The sequence below is a fragment of the Gallus gallus genome, chromosome Z (genome assembly GCF_016699485.2).
Source record: "Gallus gallus isolate bGalGal1 chromosome Z, bGalGal1.mat.broiler.GRCg7b, whole genome shotgun sequence".
Classification (NCBI taxonomy): domain Eukaryota; kingdom Metazoa; phylum Chordata; class Aves; order Galliformes; family Phasianidae; genus Gallus; species Gallus gallus.
The window spans coordinates 8,949,721-8,966,516 of NC_052572.1; the positions used below are offsets into that span (position 1 = coordinate 8,949,721).

Below are 16,796 nucleotides of genomic sequence, written 5' to 3' on the forward strand. Positions count from 1 at the left end.
TAACAGCAGCTGCTGCAGCTCGTGCACAGCTTTGCTGCAGCGGCTGCCGCTGAGGCAGGAGCACCACGGCCCACGCGTCTGTCTGTCGGCACCTGCAAAACAGGGAGGGGGCCTGAGCCACAGCACGATGGGGAACCTGGGAAGCCCTTGTCCAACGTAGCCAACCTGCAGCGTGCCAGGTCCCGGTCCATGGCTGGGCTCCTCGCATGGGCCCATTCCCAGCTTGGAAAAGACCTCCGAGATCATCAAGTGCAACCGCAACCTAAGCACGCTACCCTAACGCTAACAAGCCTGCGCTAAATCATGTCCCTGAGCACCACACCCAAACGGTTTTTCAACACGTGCAGGGATGGTGACTGCGCGGTGGTCCCCTTCTCTGGGGAACGTACCACATCTTCCTTGGAGGGCTATCTGTTCTTCACGGCTCGCAAGAGTTGCCTTCACAGGGTGAAGCCTCACGTCTCTTCTTCCATTGCTTTCTCAGTGCCCCCTTCCCTAGAACAAGCTGCCCGACTTTGCTGCCCACTGAGCCCAGGCTTCTGGACCCATCACCGCAGCATCACAGCAGCCAGGCAACGACACCTGAAATATTTTCGCACGTCCCACAGGGCACCCATAGCTAGAGGTTAGTTACTGCCTCCTTTACAAGTTCGGCCTCCTCCTCCTCCTCCCTTTCAGGTGATGGCCCTGCTTTATCCGCAGTCTCTTTTTGGCTTCTCAGAAAGAGCGGTCAGGCACGGGCACAGGCTGCCCAGGGAGCTGGGGGAGTCACCGTGCCCGGAGGCGTCCGAGAACCGTGGAGATGTGCTACTGAGGGACGTGGGTTAGTGGGCAGGATCAGATGTAGCTGGACGCTGGACTCGGTGATCTCAGAGGCCTTTTCCAACCTTACCGATTCTACCGCTCTCCCTCCTTTGGCCTCTGAGGAGGAGGTTCTCTCCTTACTAGGCCAGCTGACTTGCACAGCCTGGGCTTCCATCTTTCTGTGGGAGCGACTGACAGCGGCACAGTGGCTCCTCTGGCTGAGCTGGGAGGCCGCTGCAGGCACTGAGGCAGAAGAAGCCACTGTCACAAGGGCTGGGGCAGCAGCAGGCCTTGTCGCAGGGGCCGCAGCCACCTCAGGGCCTCTGGCAAGCACGGCAGCGACTGCAGAGGCTGCTGCCACGACTGTAGATACAGCAATGGAAGAGGCTTGCTACTTCACAAGGATACTCCACGTTCTCTACACGTACTGTAACTGCTCTGGAGGAAAAGGGGAAGCTGAAGGACAAAGGGACAGCGAGGAACGGCCGTACCCTCTCACCTGCAGTCTCACACTGCCGCCTGCCGCCTGCCGCCTGCCGGCTGCGGGCAGGAGGCGTCGAGGAGCTGCAGCGCAGGCCTCTGCCCCGGGCGGCCGGGCGGGCAGCGGGACGCGCTGCGGGGCGGGGGGGGGCGGCCTTCTCGCCTCGGCCGCCACGGCCGCGCGGCGGGCGCTCACGTCCCCCCCGCCGGAGCCCGTTCCGCCGTCGGGGAGGAGGGCGGCCGGAGCCAGTCCGGCACGGCTGCGGCGGGAGTTGCTGAGGGGGCGGCTCGGCCGCCGCTCCGCCTCGCCGGGCCAGGCGGGGAGCGGGCGCTCGCCTCTTCTGCCGGGGAGCGGGACGGCTCCCTCGCCCGCAGAGTACCGCTGCTCAGCGGCCAAAGCTCAGCTTCCCCTTCAGCGGCCGTACGGCCGCCCGCCCCGCGTGCCGCAGGCAGCCAGCGCTGCCCTGACGGCCGCCGAGGCCCTCCTCCCATCGGCCGCCTCGGAGCCGTGGCCGCCCCTGGGCTGCCGGCCGACCCGTCCCCGAGCACCCTCCCTCCCCCGGCAACCTCGGCAACCTGCTGCCCGCACTGGTGCGTGGGGGAAGCTCGGGCCGCTACCCGGGAACGGCCCCGTCCTGCCGTCCCCCTCCAACCCGCACGCACGCACGCACGTCCCACTCCCACTGCCACTGACACAGAGCAAGCACCGCAGGATGGATAGAAAGAGGATTTAATGGGACTGTAGCTGCGAGCTGGCTGTTCCCCGGTGCTCCGTTACGTCCTTCCACGCTGGGCCCTCCCACAGCCAAGTGGATGCTGATGACAAAAGCCGTGGGCACCCACGGCCCCTCTGCTTCCTCGATGTGCGCTCGCGGAAGGAGGTGGCATCGGGCCGGGTTGGCTCTCTGCACTTCCCACAGCGGTGACGTTGGCGTGGCAGCCGTTGTCCTCCACGGGCAGCACTGAAGCTGTTTGTGCTGCCTGTGCTGCTGCCCTGTATTCAGGCTGGGACTTGGGACGTGCCGGGGTGGCCAAGAGCCATGCGGGAACCTGCGGGGCCACCTCCTACCGCCAACATAGCCACTCAATGGAGCCATAGGCAATGCTACGCACCGTTGTCCCACGCGCTGGTGGCAGCAAGCAGGAGCAGATCCCGTGAGGCTGCCTTTGGGCACCTCTGTCTGCTTTGGAGCCCCACATCTCTTCCTCAGCATGCCTGGGGGGCGACTGCACGTGCCGGTTCGTATTTCTTATGCTGTGCTGCTCTGGCTTCTGTGCATCCCTCTTGGATCCCGCTGTCTTACAGCACTCACAATGCATTCGGCAGGACACAGGCAATGCAGAAGGCTCCTGGGCCTTGTTGTCCCAGCAACGTTGTCCCTGCTTTGGTTGATGAAGTCCCTCATGCGCAGGTGGACGCATGCAGGTGCAGGTGCAGGTCTGCGGGGGCTGCTCTGCGGCTCCCCTGCCTGGCTTGGAGCCCTGACGATTTGTCCTGGGGGCTGTGGGTGCCACCGGCTGCCACACGTGCTGGCTATTCACTGTCAGCCTGCCTGCCTGCCTGGTCTGCAATTCTCCTCTCAGCGAGGGGGCTGCTCAGACGCAGGCCGGCTGCAGTTCTGCAGTCATCTTCTGTAGCCAGGCGTGAAGGTGCTGCTGCTGCTGGTCTTACTGTCTTTTGCATGTGGGGTACTTCTTGTGGACGCTTGGACAATCCAACAGGCTGCTGTTCCTTCTGCTCCCACCAACGTATAGTTGCATCTGTTTGCATGATGCTCTCACGTACAACTGTCTGCAGCTGTGTGTAGGAGCAGGTCCCAGCATGCAGCTCACCAGCCCTTTGCCTTTCCTTGCCACAGCCCATCTCAGTTTTGTGTTGCCCGAGTTCCCTCGGGACCCTCTGTCCTTGCGCAGAGGGAGGGCTTGGTTTCCCCATGCATCTCTCGGGCGCTGCTGTCGCTCATTCGGGAGACACTCTGGTGGACCTGGTTAGGCCTGGTGGAGACACTGCCCACTTAGGAGGGGGCACGAGATTATCTGGCCTGCTTCCTTTTCCTGCACTTCTTTGGGCACCAAAGGAACACTGCGAGTTCTCTTCTCTGTCACAAGTCCCAACACCAACGTCTCTGCGGACTGGAGCTGGTCTTGCTGTGTAACTGCAAGCCGCTGTGTAACTGCTGCGCAGTCCTGGTGGATACACCGCCCCACTCTGGAAGTGGCACGAGATTATCCGGCCTCTGAGGCAGCCGTCCGTCTGGGAGGAGGATGCTCTGGCAGACAGGACAATGCAGTCCTCTGCTGGTGGCCGGCTGGACAAGCAGTCCTCAGTGGCATCTTCTACTGCTCTGCTGGCTGCCTTGCCACCTTCATTCTTTGCCTGGGCAGGCTTTTTGCCATCAGATCCTGCCGATGGAAGCAGCCTGGTTTCCCCATGGTGCTGCAAAGAGGAGCCCTGACCACGCTGCAGAAAGGACTGCAGGCAGCAGGCCTGGGTTTTGCAGTGCGTGTGGGGCATGCCACTATGCATGTGTCCATAGGCACGGACAGGGACCTGCACTGTCAAGGCTCCTTGGTGCACATTAAGGGACTTGTTGCTCCTTCTGGTAGAGCTCTCTACCCTGGGGGAGCTGCACCAGGTAGGTTGCCCTGCTTCACCAGCTCTGCCATGTCCCGCCAGGCCGCATCCAGAACTCAGGGCCCAGAGTGGCCAGGTGCTCAGGCAGCCTCAATAGCACCAGCTACAGCTGCTGCACAGCTTTGCTACAGCAGTTGCAGCTGGGGCAGCAGCACCATGGCCCAGACATCTGTCTGTCAGCACCTGCAAAACAGGGAGGAAGAATGAGCCACAGCACGATGGGGCACCAGGGACGCCCTTGGCCCCTCTGACCGACCTGCAGCGTGCCACGTCCTGGTCCAGGGTTGGGCTCCTGACATGGGCCCATCCTTCCCTAGCATGCATCAGGGCAAGCATGGGCTTTGTGGCTGAGCCACAGGAGGCTCACCTGACTCCAGGACTGCTGCTCCACGTCGCTCCTTTCTCTGGTACGGGGCAGATGCAGCAGCACAGGATGCCCCACTCCACTCTCTCCAACAGGTCCGTCCAGGCCACCACCCAGAATTCAGGGCTTAGAGCGGCCACGTGCTCAGGCAGCCCCGACAGCACCAGCTGCTGCAGCTCCTGCACCGCTTTGCTGCTGCGGTTGCAGCTGGAGCAGGAGCACCGTGGCCCACGTGTCTGTCCCTCAGCACCTGCAAAACAGGAGGGGCATGAGCCACAGCAGGATGGACACTGGAGACAGCCTTTGCCCATCTGGCCGACCTGTAGTGTGCCAGGTCCTGGTCCAGGGTTGGGCTCCTCCCATGGGTCCACCCAGGCCTTGCATGCATCAGGGCAAGCATGGGGCTTGGGGCTGAACCACAGGAGACTCACTTGACTCGCAAGCTGATGCTCCACGCTGCTCCTCGCTCTGGTCATTGGCAGAGCTGCAGCAGGACAGGCTGCCCTGCTGCACCAGCTCCTCCAGGTCCCTCAAGCCCAGAATTCAGCACCTGGAGTGGCCACGTGCTCCGGCAGCACCGATAGCACCAGCTGCTGCAGATCCTGCACCGCTTTGCTGCAGCGGTTTGCAGTTCAGGCAGGAGCAACATGGCCCTCACCTCTGTCTCTCGGGACCTGCAAAAAAGAAAGGGGGCCTGAGCCACAGCACCATGGGGCATCTCTGAAGCCCGTGGCCCATTAGGATGACCTGCAGTATGCCAGGCCCTGATCCAGGGCTCCAGGGTTAGGCTTCTCCCATGGGCCCATCCATGCCTCGCATGCATCAGGGCAAGTTCAGGCAAACTGAGAACAGTTCCAGACCCCATGCTTGTCTCTGGACAGACAACAGGAGACTCACCTGACTCTGGTGATGCTGCTCCTCGCCTCTCCTGGCGCTGGGGGAGCAGCAGCAGGACAGCATGCCCTGCCCCACTACCTCTGCCAGGTCCCTCCAGGCTGCCTCCCGGAACTCAGGGCCCAGATTGGCCACGTGCTCAGGCAGCCCCGACAGCAGCAGCTGCTGCAGCTCTGGTACAGCTTTGAAGAGGCGGTTGCAGCTGAGGCAGCAGCACCTTGTCCCACACGTCTGTCTGTGGGTACTGTAAAAAAAGGGAGGGGTCATGAGCCAATGATGGGGAACCTGGGAAGCTTTTGTCCCAGCTGGCCGACCTGTGGCATGCCAGGTCCCGGTCCAGGGTGGGGCTCCTCCCATGGGCCCACCCCTCCCCAGGATGCATCAGGGCAAGCACTGGGTCTGCGGCTGAGCCACAGGAGACTCACTTGACTCGCAAACCGATGCTCCTCGCTGCTTCTCGCTCTGGTCAATTGGCAGAGCTGCAGCAGGACAGGCTTCCTTGCTCCACCAGCTTCGCCAGGTCCTTCCAGGCCCCCTCCCAGACAGAACTCAGGACCTGGAGTAACCACGTGCTCCAGCAGCACCGATAGCACCAGCTGCTGCAGATCCTGCTCAGCTTGCCTGCACCTGTTGCAGCTGGAGCAGGAGCAAGATGGCCCAGACGTCGGTCTCTCAGCACCTGCAGAACAGGGAGGGGGCGTGAGCCACAACACGATAGTGCACCAGTGACACCCACGTCCCATCTGGCCGACCTTTAGTGTGCCAGGTCCTGGCCCAGGGTTGGGCGCCTGGCATGGGCCCATCCCTCCCTAGCGTGCATCAGGGCAAGCACTGGGTCTGGGGCTGAGCCACTGGAGACTCACCTGACTCCAGGGCTGCTGCACCCTGCTGCTCCTCGCTCACGGCATTCGGGCAGCTGCAGAAGGACAGGCAGCCCCGCTCCGCTACCTCTGCCAGGTCCCTGCAAGCCACCTCCTGAAACTCAGGGCCCAGAATCGTCACGTGCTCAGGCAGCCCCAACAGCACCAGCTGCTGCAGCTCCTGCACTGCTTTGCTGCAGCGTTTGCAGCTGGAGCAGGAGCACCGTGGCCCTCAAGTCTGTCTTCTGCTCCCACCAACCTACAGTTGCACCTGTCTGCATGATGCTCTCGTCTACAACTGTCCCCAGCTGTGTGTAGGAGCAGATCCCAGCATGCAGCTCATCAGCTCTTCGCCTTTCCTTGCCACAGCCAATCTCACTTCTGTGTTGCCCGAGTTCCCTCGGGACACACAAGCAGTGTTCTTGCTCAGAGGGTGGGCTTGGTTTCCCCATGCATCTCTCGTGCGCTGCTGTTGCTCGTTCGGGAGACACACTGTGCTGAGTGCCCACGAGCGGCCACGTGCTCAGGCAGCCCCGACAGCACCAGCTGCTGCAGCTCGTGCACAGCTCTGATGCTGCGGTTGCAGCTGGGGCAGCAGCACCATGGCCATCACGTCTATCTCTCGGGACCTGCGAAAAAGAAAGAGGGCCTGAGCCAGAGCAGGAAGGTGCATCTGGGAAGCCCATGGCTTATTAGGCTGACCTGCAGTATGCCAGGTCCTGGTCCAGGGTTGGGCCCCTCCCATGGGCCCATTCCTTCCCTCATATCGATCAGGGCAAGCATGGGGTTTGGGGCTGAACCACAGGAGACTCACTTGACTCGTAAGCTGATGCTCCACGCTTCTCCTCGCTCTGGTCATTGGCAGAGGCTGCCCTGCTCCACCAGCTCCTCCAGGTCCCTCAACGCCATCCCCAGAATTCAGGACCTGGAGTAGCCACGTGCTCCGGCAGCACCGATAGCACCAGCTGCTGCAGATCGTGCACAGCTCTGCTGCTGCGGTTGCAGTTCAGGCAGGAGCACCATGGATCTCACGTCTATCTCTTGGGACCTGCAAAGAAGAAAGAGGGCCTGAGCCAGAGCAGGATAAGGCATCTGGGAAGCCCTTGGACTATTAGGCTGAACTGCAGTATGCCAGGTCTGTCTGGGAGCAGGAGGTTCTCGCGCACAGTGCAGACCTCTGCTGGTGGCCGGGTAGAGGAGTCGACTGCACCCTGCTTCTCTTCTCTTTTTCCCAGCAAGGAAGCCCGGTTTGCAACACTGAGTGGCCTGTGTTCCCTCTGGACCTTCAAGCGTTGTTCCTCATCAAACAGACTACTTGGTTTCCCTATGCATCTCTTGGATGGTATTTGTCCTGGAAACTCCTTCTAGATGGGGCGCAGCCCTGGTGGATACACCGCCCACTCTGGAAGTGGCACGAGATTATCTGGCCTCTGAGGCAGCCGTCCGTCTGGGAGGAGGATGCTCTCGCACGCAGTGCAGTCTTCTCCTGCTGACCGGCTGGACAAGTGGTCCTCAGTGGCATCTTCTACTGCTCTGCTGGCTCCCTTGCCACCTTCATTCTTTGCCTGGGCAGGCTTTGTTGCCATCAGATCCTGCCGATGGAAGCAGCCTGGTTTCCCCACAGTAGCATCCCCCCAGTGCTGCAAAAATAGCCCAGACTATGCCGCAGAAAAGGAGTGCAGGCAGCGGGCCTGGGTTTTGCACTGCGTGTGGGGCATGCCAGTATGCATGTGTCCATGGGCACAGACGTGGAACTGCTCTGTTGAGGCTTCTTGGTTCACATTAGGGGAGTTGTTGTTCCTTCTAGTAGAGCTCTGAGCCCTGGGGAGCTGCAACAGGATAGGCTGCCCTGCTCCGCTACCTCTGCCAGGTCCCGCCAGGCCACATCCCAGAACTCAGGGCCCAGAGTGGCCACGTGCTCTGGGAGAGTCGATGTTCAGCTTTGCTACAGCAGTTGCAGCTGGCGCAGGAACACCGTGGCCCACGTGTCTGTCTGTCTGAACCTGCAAAACAGGGAGGGGGCATGAGCCATAGCAGGATGGGGCATCAGTTATGCCCTTGACCCATCTGGCCAACCTGCAGTGTGCCACGTCCTGGCCCAGGGTTGGGCTCCTCCCATGGGTCCACCCAGGCCTTGCATGCATCAGGGCAAGCTTGGGGCTTGGGCTGAGCCACTGGAGACTCACCTGACTCCCGTGCTGCTGCTCCCTGCTGCTCCTCACTCAGGGCATTCGGGCAGCTGCTGAAGGACAGGCAGCCCCGCTCCGCTACCTCTGACAGGTCCCTGCAAGCCACCTCCTGAAACTTAGGGCCAGGAGTGGCCTCGTGCTCAGGCATCACCGTTAGCACAGCTGCTGCTGCTCCTGGTCAGCTTTGCTGCAGCGGTTGCAGCTGGAGCAGGAGCACCGTGGCCCACAAGTCTGTCTTCTGCTCCCACCAACCTACAGTTGCACCTGTCTGCATGATGCTCTCGTGTACAACTGTCCCCAGCTGTGTGAAGGAGCAGGTCCCAGCATGCAGCTCACCAGCCCTTTGCCTTTCCTTGCCACAGCCAATCTCGCTTCTGTGTTGCCCGAGTTCCCTCGGGACACACAAGCAGTGTTCTTGTTCAGGGGACGGGCTTGGTTCCCCCATGCATCTCTCGGGCGCTGCTGTCGCTCCTTCGGGAGACTGTCTGGTGGACCTGGCAAGGCCTGGTGGAGACACTGCCCACTTAGGAGGGGGCACGAGATTATCCGGCCTCTGAGGCAGCCGTCTGTCTGGGAGGAGGATGTTCTCACGCACAATGCACTGAGGGCACCTGGGAACCCCCTGTCCCATCTGGCCGACCTTTAGTGTGCCAGGATGCATCAGGGCAAGCATGGCGTCTGGGACTGAGCCGCAGGAGACCACCTGACTCTGGTGATGCTGTTCCTCGCCTCTCCTGCCACTGGGGGAGCAGCAGCAGGACAGGACGCCCTGCTCCACTACCTCTGCCAGGTCACTCCACGCCACCTCCCAAAACTCAGGGCCAAGAGTGGCCACGTGCTCAGGCAGCCCCGGTAACAGCAGCTGCTGCAGCTCGTGCACAGCTTTGCTGCAGCGGCTGCCGCTGAGGCAGGAGCACCACGGCCCACGCGTCTGTCTGTCGGCACCTGCAAAACAGGGAGGGGGCCTGAGCCACAGCACGATGGGGAACCTGGGAAGCCCTTGTCCAACGTAGCCAACCTGCAGCGTGCCAGGTCCCGGTCCATGGCTGGGCTCCTCGCATGGGCCCATTCCCAGCTTGGAAAAGACCTCCGAGATCATCAAGTGCAACCGCAACCTAAGCACGCTACCCTAACGCTAACAAGCCTGCGCTAAATCATGTCCCTGAGCACCACACCCAAACGGTTTTTCAACACGTGCAGGGATGGTGACTGCGCGGTGGTCCCCTTCTCTGGGGAACGTACCACATCTTCCTTGGAGGGCTATCTGTTCTTCACGGCTCGCAAGAGTTGCCTTCACAGGGTGAAGCCTCACGTCTCTTCTTCCATTGCTTTCTCAGTGCCCCCTTCCCTAGAACAAGCTGCCCGACTTTGCTGCCCACTGAGCCCAGGCTTCTGGACCCATCACCGCAGCATCACAGCAGCCAGGCAACGACACCTGAAATATTTTCGCACGTCCCACAGGGCACCCATAGCTAGAGGTTAGTTACTGCCTCCTTTACAAGTTCGGCCTCCTCCTCCTCCCCCTTTCAGGTGATGGCCCTGCTTTATCCGCAGTCTCTTTTTGGCTTCTCAGAAAGAGCGGTCAGGCACGGGCACAGGCTGCCCAGGGAGCTGGGGGAGTCACCGTGCCCGGAGGCGTCCGAGAACCGTGGAGATGTGCTACTGAGGGACGTGGGTTAGTGGGCAGGATCAGATGTAGCTGGACGCTGGACTCGGTGATCTCAGAGGCCTTTTCCAACCTTACCGATTCTACCGCTCTCCCTCCTTTGGCCTCTGAGGAGGAGGTTCTCTCCTTACTAGGCCAGCTGACTTGCACAGCCTGGGCTTCCATCTTTCTGTGGGAGCGACTGACAGCGGCACAGTGGCTCCTCTGGCTGAGCTGGGAGGCCGCTGCAGGCACTGAGGCAGAAGAAGCCACTGTCACAAGGGCTGGGGCAGCAGCAGGCCTTGTCGCAGGGGCCGCAGCCACCTCAGGGCCTCTGGCAAGCACGGCAGCGACTGCAGAGGCTGCTGCCACGACTGTAGATACAGCAATGGAAGAGGCTTGCTACTTCACAAGGATACTCCACGTTCTCTACACGTACTGTAACTGCTCTGGAGGAAAAGGGGAAGCTGAAGGACAAAGGGACAGCGAGGAACGGCCGTACCCTCTCACCTGCAGTCTCACACTGCCGCCTGCCGCCTGCCGCCTGCCGGCTGCGGGCAGGAGGCGTCGAGGAGCTGCAGCGCAGGCCTCTGCCCCGGGCGGCCGGGCGGGCAGCGGGACGCGCTGCGGGGCGGGGGGGGGCGGCCTTCTCGCCTCGGCCGCCACGGCCGCGCGGCGGGCGCTCACGTCCCCCCCGCCGGAGCCCGTTCCGCCGTCGGGGAGGAGGGCGGCCGGAGCCAGTCCGGCACGGCTGCGGCGGGAGTTGCTGAGGGGGCGGCTCGGCCGCCGCTCCGCCTCGCCGGGCCAGGCGGGGAGCGGGCGCTCGCCTCTTCTGCCGGGGAGCGGGACGGCTCCCTCGCCCGCAGAGTACCGCTGCTCAGCGGCCAAAGCTCAGCTTCCCCTTCAGCGGCCGTACGGCCGCCCCGCCCCGCGTGCCGCAGGCAGCCAGCGCTGCCCTGACGGCCGCCGAGGCCCTCCTCCCATCGGCCGCCTCGGAGCCGTGGCCGCCCCTGGGCTGCCGGCCGACCCGTCCCCGAGCACCCTCCCTCCCCCGGCAACCTCGGCAACCTGCTGCCCGCACTGGTGCGTGGGGGAAGCTCGGGCCGCTACCCGGGAACGGCCCCGTCCTGCCGTCCCCCTCCAACCCGCACGCACGCACGCACGTCCCACTCCCACTGCCACTGACACAGAGCAAGCACCGCAGGATGGATAGAAAGAGGATTTAATGGGACTGTAGCTGCGAGCTGGCTGTTCCCCGGTGCTCCGTTACGTCCTTCCACGCTGGGCCCTCCCACAGCCAAGTGGATGCTGATGACAAAAGCCGTGGGCACCCACGGCCCCTCTGCTTCCTCGATGTGCGCTCGCGGAAGGAGGTGGCATCGGGCCGGGTTGGCTCTCTGCACTTCCCACAGCGGTGACGTTGGCGTGGCAGCCGTTGTCCTCCACGGGCAGCACTGAAGCTGTTTGTGCTGCCTGTGCTGCTGCCCTGTATTCAGGCTGGGACTTGGGACGTGCCGGGGTGGCCAAGAGCCATGCGGGAACCTGCGGGGCCACCTCCTACCGCCAACATAGCCACTCAATGGAGCCATAGGCAATGCTACGCACCGTTGTCCCACGCGCTGGTGGCAGCAAGCAGGAGCAGATCCCGTGAGGCTGCCTTTGGGCACCTCTGTCTGCTTTGGAGCCCCACATCTCTTCCTCAGCATGCCTGGGGGGCGACTGCACGTGCCGGTTCGTATTTCTTATGCTGTGCTGCTCTGGCTTCTGTGCATCCCTCTTGGATCCCGCTGTCTTACAGCACTCACAATGCATTCGGCAGGACACAGGCAATGCAGAAGGCTCCTGGGCCTTGTTGTCCCAGCAACGTTGTCCCTGCTTTGGTTGATGAAGTCCCTCATGCGCAGGTGGACGCATGCAGGTGCAGGTGCAGGTCTGCGGGGGCTGCTCTGCGGCTCCCCTGCCTGGCTTGGAGCCCTGACGATTTGTCCTGGGGGCTGTGGGTGCCACCGGCTGCCACACGTGCTGGCTATTCACTGTCAGCCTGCCTGCCTGCCTGGTCTGCAATTCTCCTCTCAGCGAGGGGGCTGCTCAGACGCAGGCCGGCTGCAGTTCTGCAGTCATCTTCTGTAGCCAGGCGTGAAGGTGCTGCTGCTGCTGGTCCTTACTGTCTTTTGCATGTGGGGTACTTCTTGTGGACGCTTGGACAATCCAACAGGCTGCTGTTCCTTCTGCTCCCACCAACGTATAGTTGCATCTGTTTGCATGATGCTCTCACGTACAACTGTCTGCAGCTGTGTGTAGGAGCAGGTCCCAGCATGCAGCTCACCAGCCCTTTGCCTTTCCTTGCCACAGCCCATCTCAGTTTTGTGTTGCCCGAGTTCCCTCGGGACCCTCTGTCCTTGCGCAGAGGGAGGGCTTGGTTTCCCCATGCATCTCTCGGGCGCTGCTGTCGCTCATTCGGGAGACACTCTGGTGGACCTGGTTAGGCCTGGTGGAGACACTGCCCACTTAGGAGGGGGCACGAGATTATCTGGCCTGCTTCCTTTTCCTGCACTTCTTTGGGCACCAAAGGAACACTGCGAGTTCTCTTCTCTGTCACAAGTCCCAACACCAACGTCTCTGCGGACTGGAGCTGGTCTTGCTGTGTAACTGCAAGCCACTGCTGCGCAGTCCTGGTGGATACACCGCCCACTCTGGAAGTGGCACGAGATTATCCGGCCTCTGAGGCAGCCGTCCGTCTGGGAGGAGGATGCTCTGGCAGACAGGACAATGCAGTCCTCTGCTGGTGGCCGGCTGGACAAGCAGTCCTCAGTGGCATCTTCTACTGCTCTGCTGGCTGCCTTGCCACCTTCATTCTTTGCCTGGGCAGGCTTTTTGCCATCAGATCCTGCCGATGGAAGCAGCCTGGTTTCCCCATGGTGCTGCAAAGAGGAGCCCTGACCACGCTGCAGAAAGGACTGCAGGCAGCAGGCCTGGGTTTTGCAGTGCGTGTGGGGCATGCCACTATGCATGTGTCCATAGGCACGGACAGGGACCTGCACTGTCAAGGCTCCTTGGTGCACATTAAGGGACTTGTTGCTCCTTCTGGTAGAGCTCTCTACCCTGGGGGAGCTGTACCAGGTAGGTTGCCCTGCTTCACCAGCTCTGCCATGTCCCGCCAGGCCGCATCCAGAACTCAGGGCCCAGAGTGGCCAGGTGCTCAGGCAGCCTCAATAGCACCAGCTACAGCTGCTGCACAGCTTTGCTACAGCAGTTGCAGCTGGGGCAGCAGCACCATGGCCCAGACATCTGTCTGTCAGCACCTGCAAAACAGGGAGGAAGAATGAGCCACAGCACGATGGGGCACCAGGGACGCCCTTGGCCCCTCTGACCGACCTGCAGCGTGCCACGTCCTGGTCCAGGGTTGGGCTCCTGACATGGGCCCATCCTTCCCTAGCATGCATCAGGGCAAGCATGGGCTTTGTGGCTGAGCCACAGGAGGCTCACCTGACTCCAGGACTGCTGCTCCACGTCGCTCCTTTCTCTGGTACGGGGCAGATGCAGCAGCACAGGATGCCCCACTCCACTCTCTCCAACAGGTCCGTCCAGGCCACCACCCAGAATTCAGGGCTTAGAGCGGCCACGTGCTCAGGCAGCCCCGACAGCACCAGCTGCTGCAGCTCCTGCACCGCTTTGCTGCTGCGGTTGCAGCTGGAGCAGGAGCACCGTGGCCCACGTGTCTGTCCCTCAGCACCTGCAAAACAGGAGGGGCATGAGCCACAGCAGGATGGACACTGGAGACAGCCTTTGCCCATCTGGCCGACCTGTAGTGTGCCAGGTCCTGGTCCAGGGTTGGGCTCCTCCCATGGGTCCACCCAGGCCTTGCATGCATCAGGGCAAGCATGGGGCTTGGGGCTGAACCACAGGAGACTCACTTGACTCGCAAGCTGATGCTCCACGCTGCTCCTCGCTCTGGTCATTGGCAGAGCTGCAGCAGGACAGGCTGCCCTGCTGCACCAGCTCCTCCAGGTCCCTCAAGCCCAGAATTCAGCACCTGGAGTGGCCACGTGCTCCGGCAGCACCGATAGCACCAGCTGCTGCAGATCCTGCACCGCTTTGCTGCAGCGGTTGCAGTTCAGGCAGGAGCAACATGGCCCTCACCTCTGTCTCTCGGGACCTGCAAAAAAGAAAGGGGGCCTGAGCCACAGCACCATGGGGCATCTCTGAAGCCCGTGGCCCATTAGGATGACCTGCAGTATGCCAGGCCCTGATCCAGGGCTCCAGGGTTAGGCTTCTCCCATGGGCCCATCCATGCCTCGCATGCGTCAGGGCAAGTTCAGGCAAACTGAGAACAGTTCCAGACCCCATGCTTGTCTCTGGACAGACAACAGGAGACTCACCTGACTCTGGTGATGCTGCTCCTCGCCTCTCCTGGCGCTGGGGGAGCAGCAGCAGGACAGCATGCCCTGCCCCACTACCTCTGCCAGGTCCCTCCAGGCTGCCTCCCGGAACTCAGGGCCCAGATTGGCCACGTGCTCAGGCAGCCCCGACAGCAGCAGCTGCTGCAGCTCTGGTACAGCTTTGAAGAGGCGGTTGCAGCTGAGGCAGCAGCACCTTGTCCCACACGTCTGTCTGTGGGTACTGTAAAAAAAGGGAGGGGTCATGAGCCAATGATGGGGAACCTGGGAAGCTTTTGTCCCAGCTGGCCGACCTGTGGCATGCCAGGTCCCGGTCCAGGGTGGGGCTCCTCCCATGGGCCCAACCCCTCCCCAGGATGCATCAGGGCAAGCACTGGGTCTGCGGCTGAGCCACAGGAGACTCACTTGACTCGCAAACCGATGCTCCTCGCTGCTTCTCGCTCTGGTCATTGGCAGAGCTGCAGCAGGACAGGCTTCCTTGCTCCACCAGCTTCGCCAGGTCCTTCCAGGCCCCCTCCCAGACAGAACTCAGGACCTGGAGTAACCACGTGCTCCAGCAGCACCGATAGCACCAGCTGCTGCAGATCCTGCTCAGCTTGCCTGCACCTGTTGCAGCTGGAGCAGGAGCAAGATGGCCCAGACGTCGGTCTCTCAGCACCTGCAGAACAGGGAGGGGGCGTGAGCCACAACACGATAGTGCACCAGTGACACCCACGTCCCATCTGGCCGACCTTTAGTGTGCCAGGTCCTGGCCCAGGGTTGGGCTCCTGGCATGGGCCCATCCCTCCCTAGCGTGCATCAGGGCAAGCACTGGGTCTGGGGCTGAGCCACTGGAGACTCACCTGACTCCAGGGCTGCTGCACCCTGCTGCTCCTCGCTCACGGCATTCGGGCAGCTGCAGAAGGACAGGCAGCCCCGCTCCGCTACCTCTGCCAGGTCCCTGCAAGCCACCTCCTGAAACTCAGGGCCCAGAATCGTCACGTGCTCAGGCAGCCCCAACAGCACCAGCTGCTGCAGCTCCTGCACTGCTTTGCTGCAGCGTTTGCAGCTGGAGCAGGAGCACCGTGGCCCTCAAGTCTGTCTTCTGCTCCCACCAACCTACAGTTGCACCTGTCTGCATGATGCTCTCGTCTACAACTGTCCCCAGCTGTGTGTAGGAGCAGATCCCAGCATGCAGCTCATCAGCTCTTCGCCTTTCCTTGCCACAGCCAATCTCACTTCTGTGTTGCCCGAGTTCCCTCGGGACACACAAGCAGTGTTCTTGCTCAGAGGGTGGGCTTGGTTTCCCCATGCATCTCTCGTGCGCTGCTGTTGCTCGTTCGGGAGACACACTGTGCTGAGTGCCCACGAGCGGCCACGTGCTCAGGCAGCCCCGACAGCACCAGCTGCTGCAGCTCGTGCACAGCTCTGATGCTGCGGTTGCAGCTGGGGCAGCAGCACCATGGCCATCACGTCTATCTCTCGGGACCTGCGAAAAAGAAAGAGGGCCTGAGCCAGAGCAGGAAGGTGCATCTGGGAAGCCCATGGCTTATTAGGCTGACCTGCAGTATGCCAGGTCCTGGTCCAGGGTTGGGCTCCTCCCATGGGCCCATTCCTTCCCTCATATCGATCAGGGCAAGCATGGGGTTTGGGGCTGAACCACAGGAGACTCACTTGACTCGTAAGCTGATGCTCCACGCTTCTCCTCGCTCTGGTCATTGGCAGAGGCTGCCCTGCTCCACCAGCTCCTCCAGGTCCCTCAACGCCATCCCCCAGAATTCAGGACCTGGAGTAGCCACGTGCTCCGGCAGCACCGATAGCACCAGCTGCTGCAGATCGTGCACAGCTCTGCTGCTGCGGTTGCAGTTCAGGCAGGAGCACCATGGATCTCACGTCTATCTCTTGGGACCTGCAAAGAAGAAAGAGGGCCTGAGCCAGAGCAGGATAAGGCATCTGGGAAGCCCTTGGACTATTAGGCTGAACTGCAGTATGCCAGGTCTGTCTGGGAGCAGGAGGTTCTCGCGCACAGTGCAGACCTCTGCTGGTGGCCGGGTAGAGGAGTCGACTGCACCCTGCTTCTCTTCTCTTTTTCCCAGCAAGGAAGCCCGGTTTGCAACACTGAGTGGCCTGTGTTCCCTCTGGACCTTCAAGCGTTGTTCCTCATCAAACAGACTACTTGGTTTCCCTATGCATCTCTTGGATGGTATTTGTCCTGGAAACTCCTTCTAGATGGGGCGCAGCCCTGGTGGATACACCGCCCACTCTGGAAGTGGCACGAGATTATCTGGCCTCTGAGGCAGCCGTCCGTCTGGGAGGAGGATGCTCTCGCACGCAGTGCAGTCTTCTCCTGCTGACCGGCTGGACAAGTGGTCCTCAGTGGCATCTTCTACTGCTCTGCTGGCTCCCTTGCCACCTTCATTCTTTGCCTGGGCAGGCTTTGTTGCCATCAGATCCTGCCGATGGAAGCAGCCTGGTTTCCCCACAGTAGCATCCCCCCAGTGCTGCAAAAATAGCCCAGACTATGCCGCAGAAAGGAGTGCAGGCAGCGG

General features: G+C 61.8%; 2 long non-coding RNA genes across 2 annotated transcripts; both read right to left on the reverse strand.

Moving 5' to 3' along the window:
• Positions 1–3,501: 3,501 nt before the first annotated feature.
• LOC121108513 lies at positions 3,502–4,900 on the reverse strand. The gene is made up of 3 exons (XR_005843058.1): positions 4,715–4,900; positions 4,287–4,533; positions 3,502–4,102 (listed from the first exon to the last, which is right to left on the reverse strand). It is a non-coding gene; the product is annotated as an uncharacterized LOC121108513 (long non-coding RNA).
• An 8,096-nt stretch (positions 4,901–12,996) lies between these two features.
• LOC121108515 lies at positions 12,997–14,287 on the reverse strand. Its single transcript, XR_005843059.2, has 4 exons — positions 14,251–14,287; positions 13,786–14,027; positions 13,358–13,604; positions 12,997–13,173 (listed from the first exon to the last, which is right to left on the reverse strand). It is a non-coding gene; the product is annotated as an uncharacterized LOC121108515 (long non-coding RNA).
• Between the last annotated feature and the right edge of the window lie 2,509 nt (positions 14,288–16,796).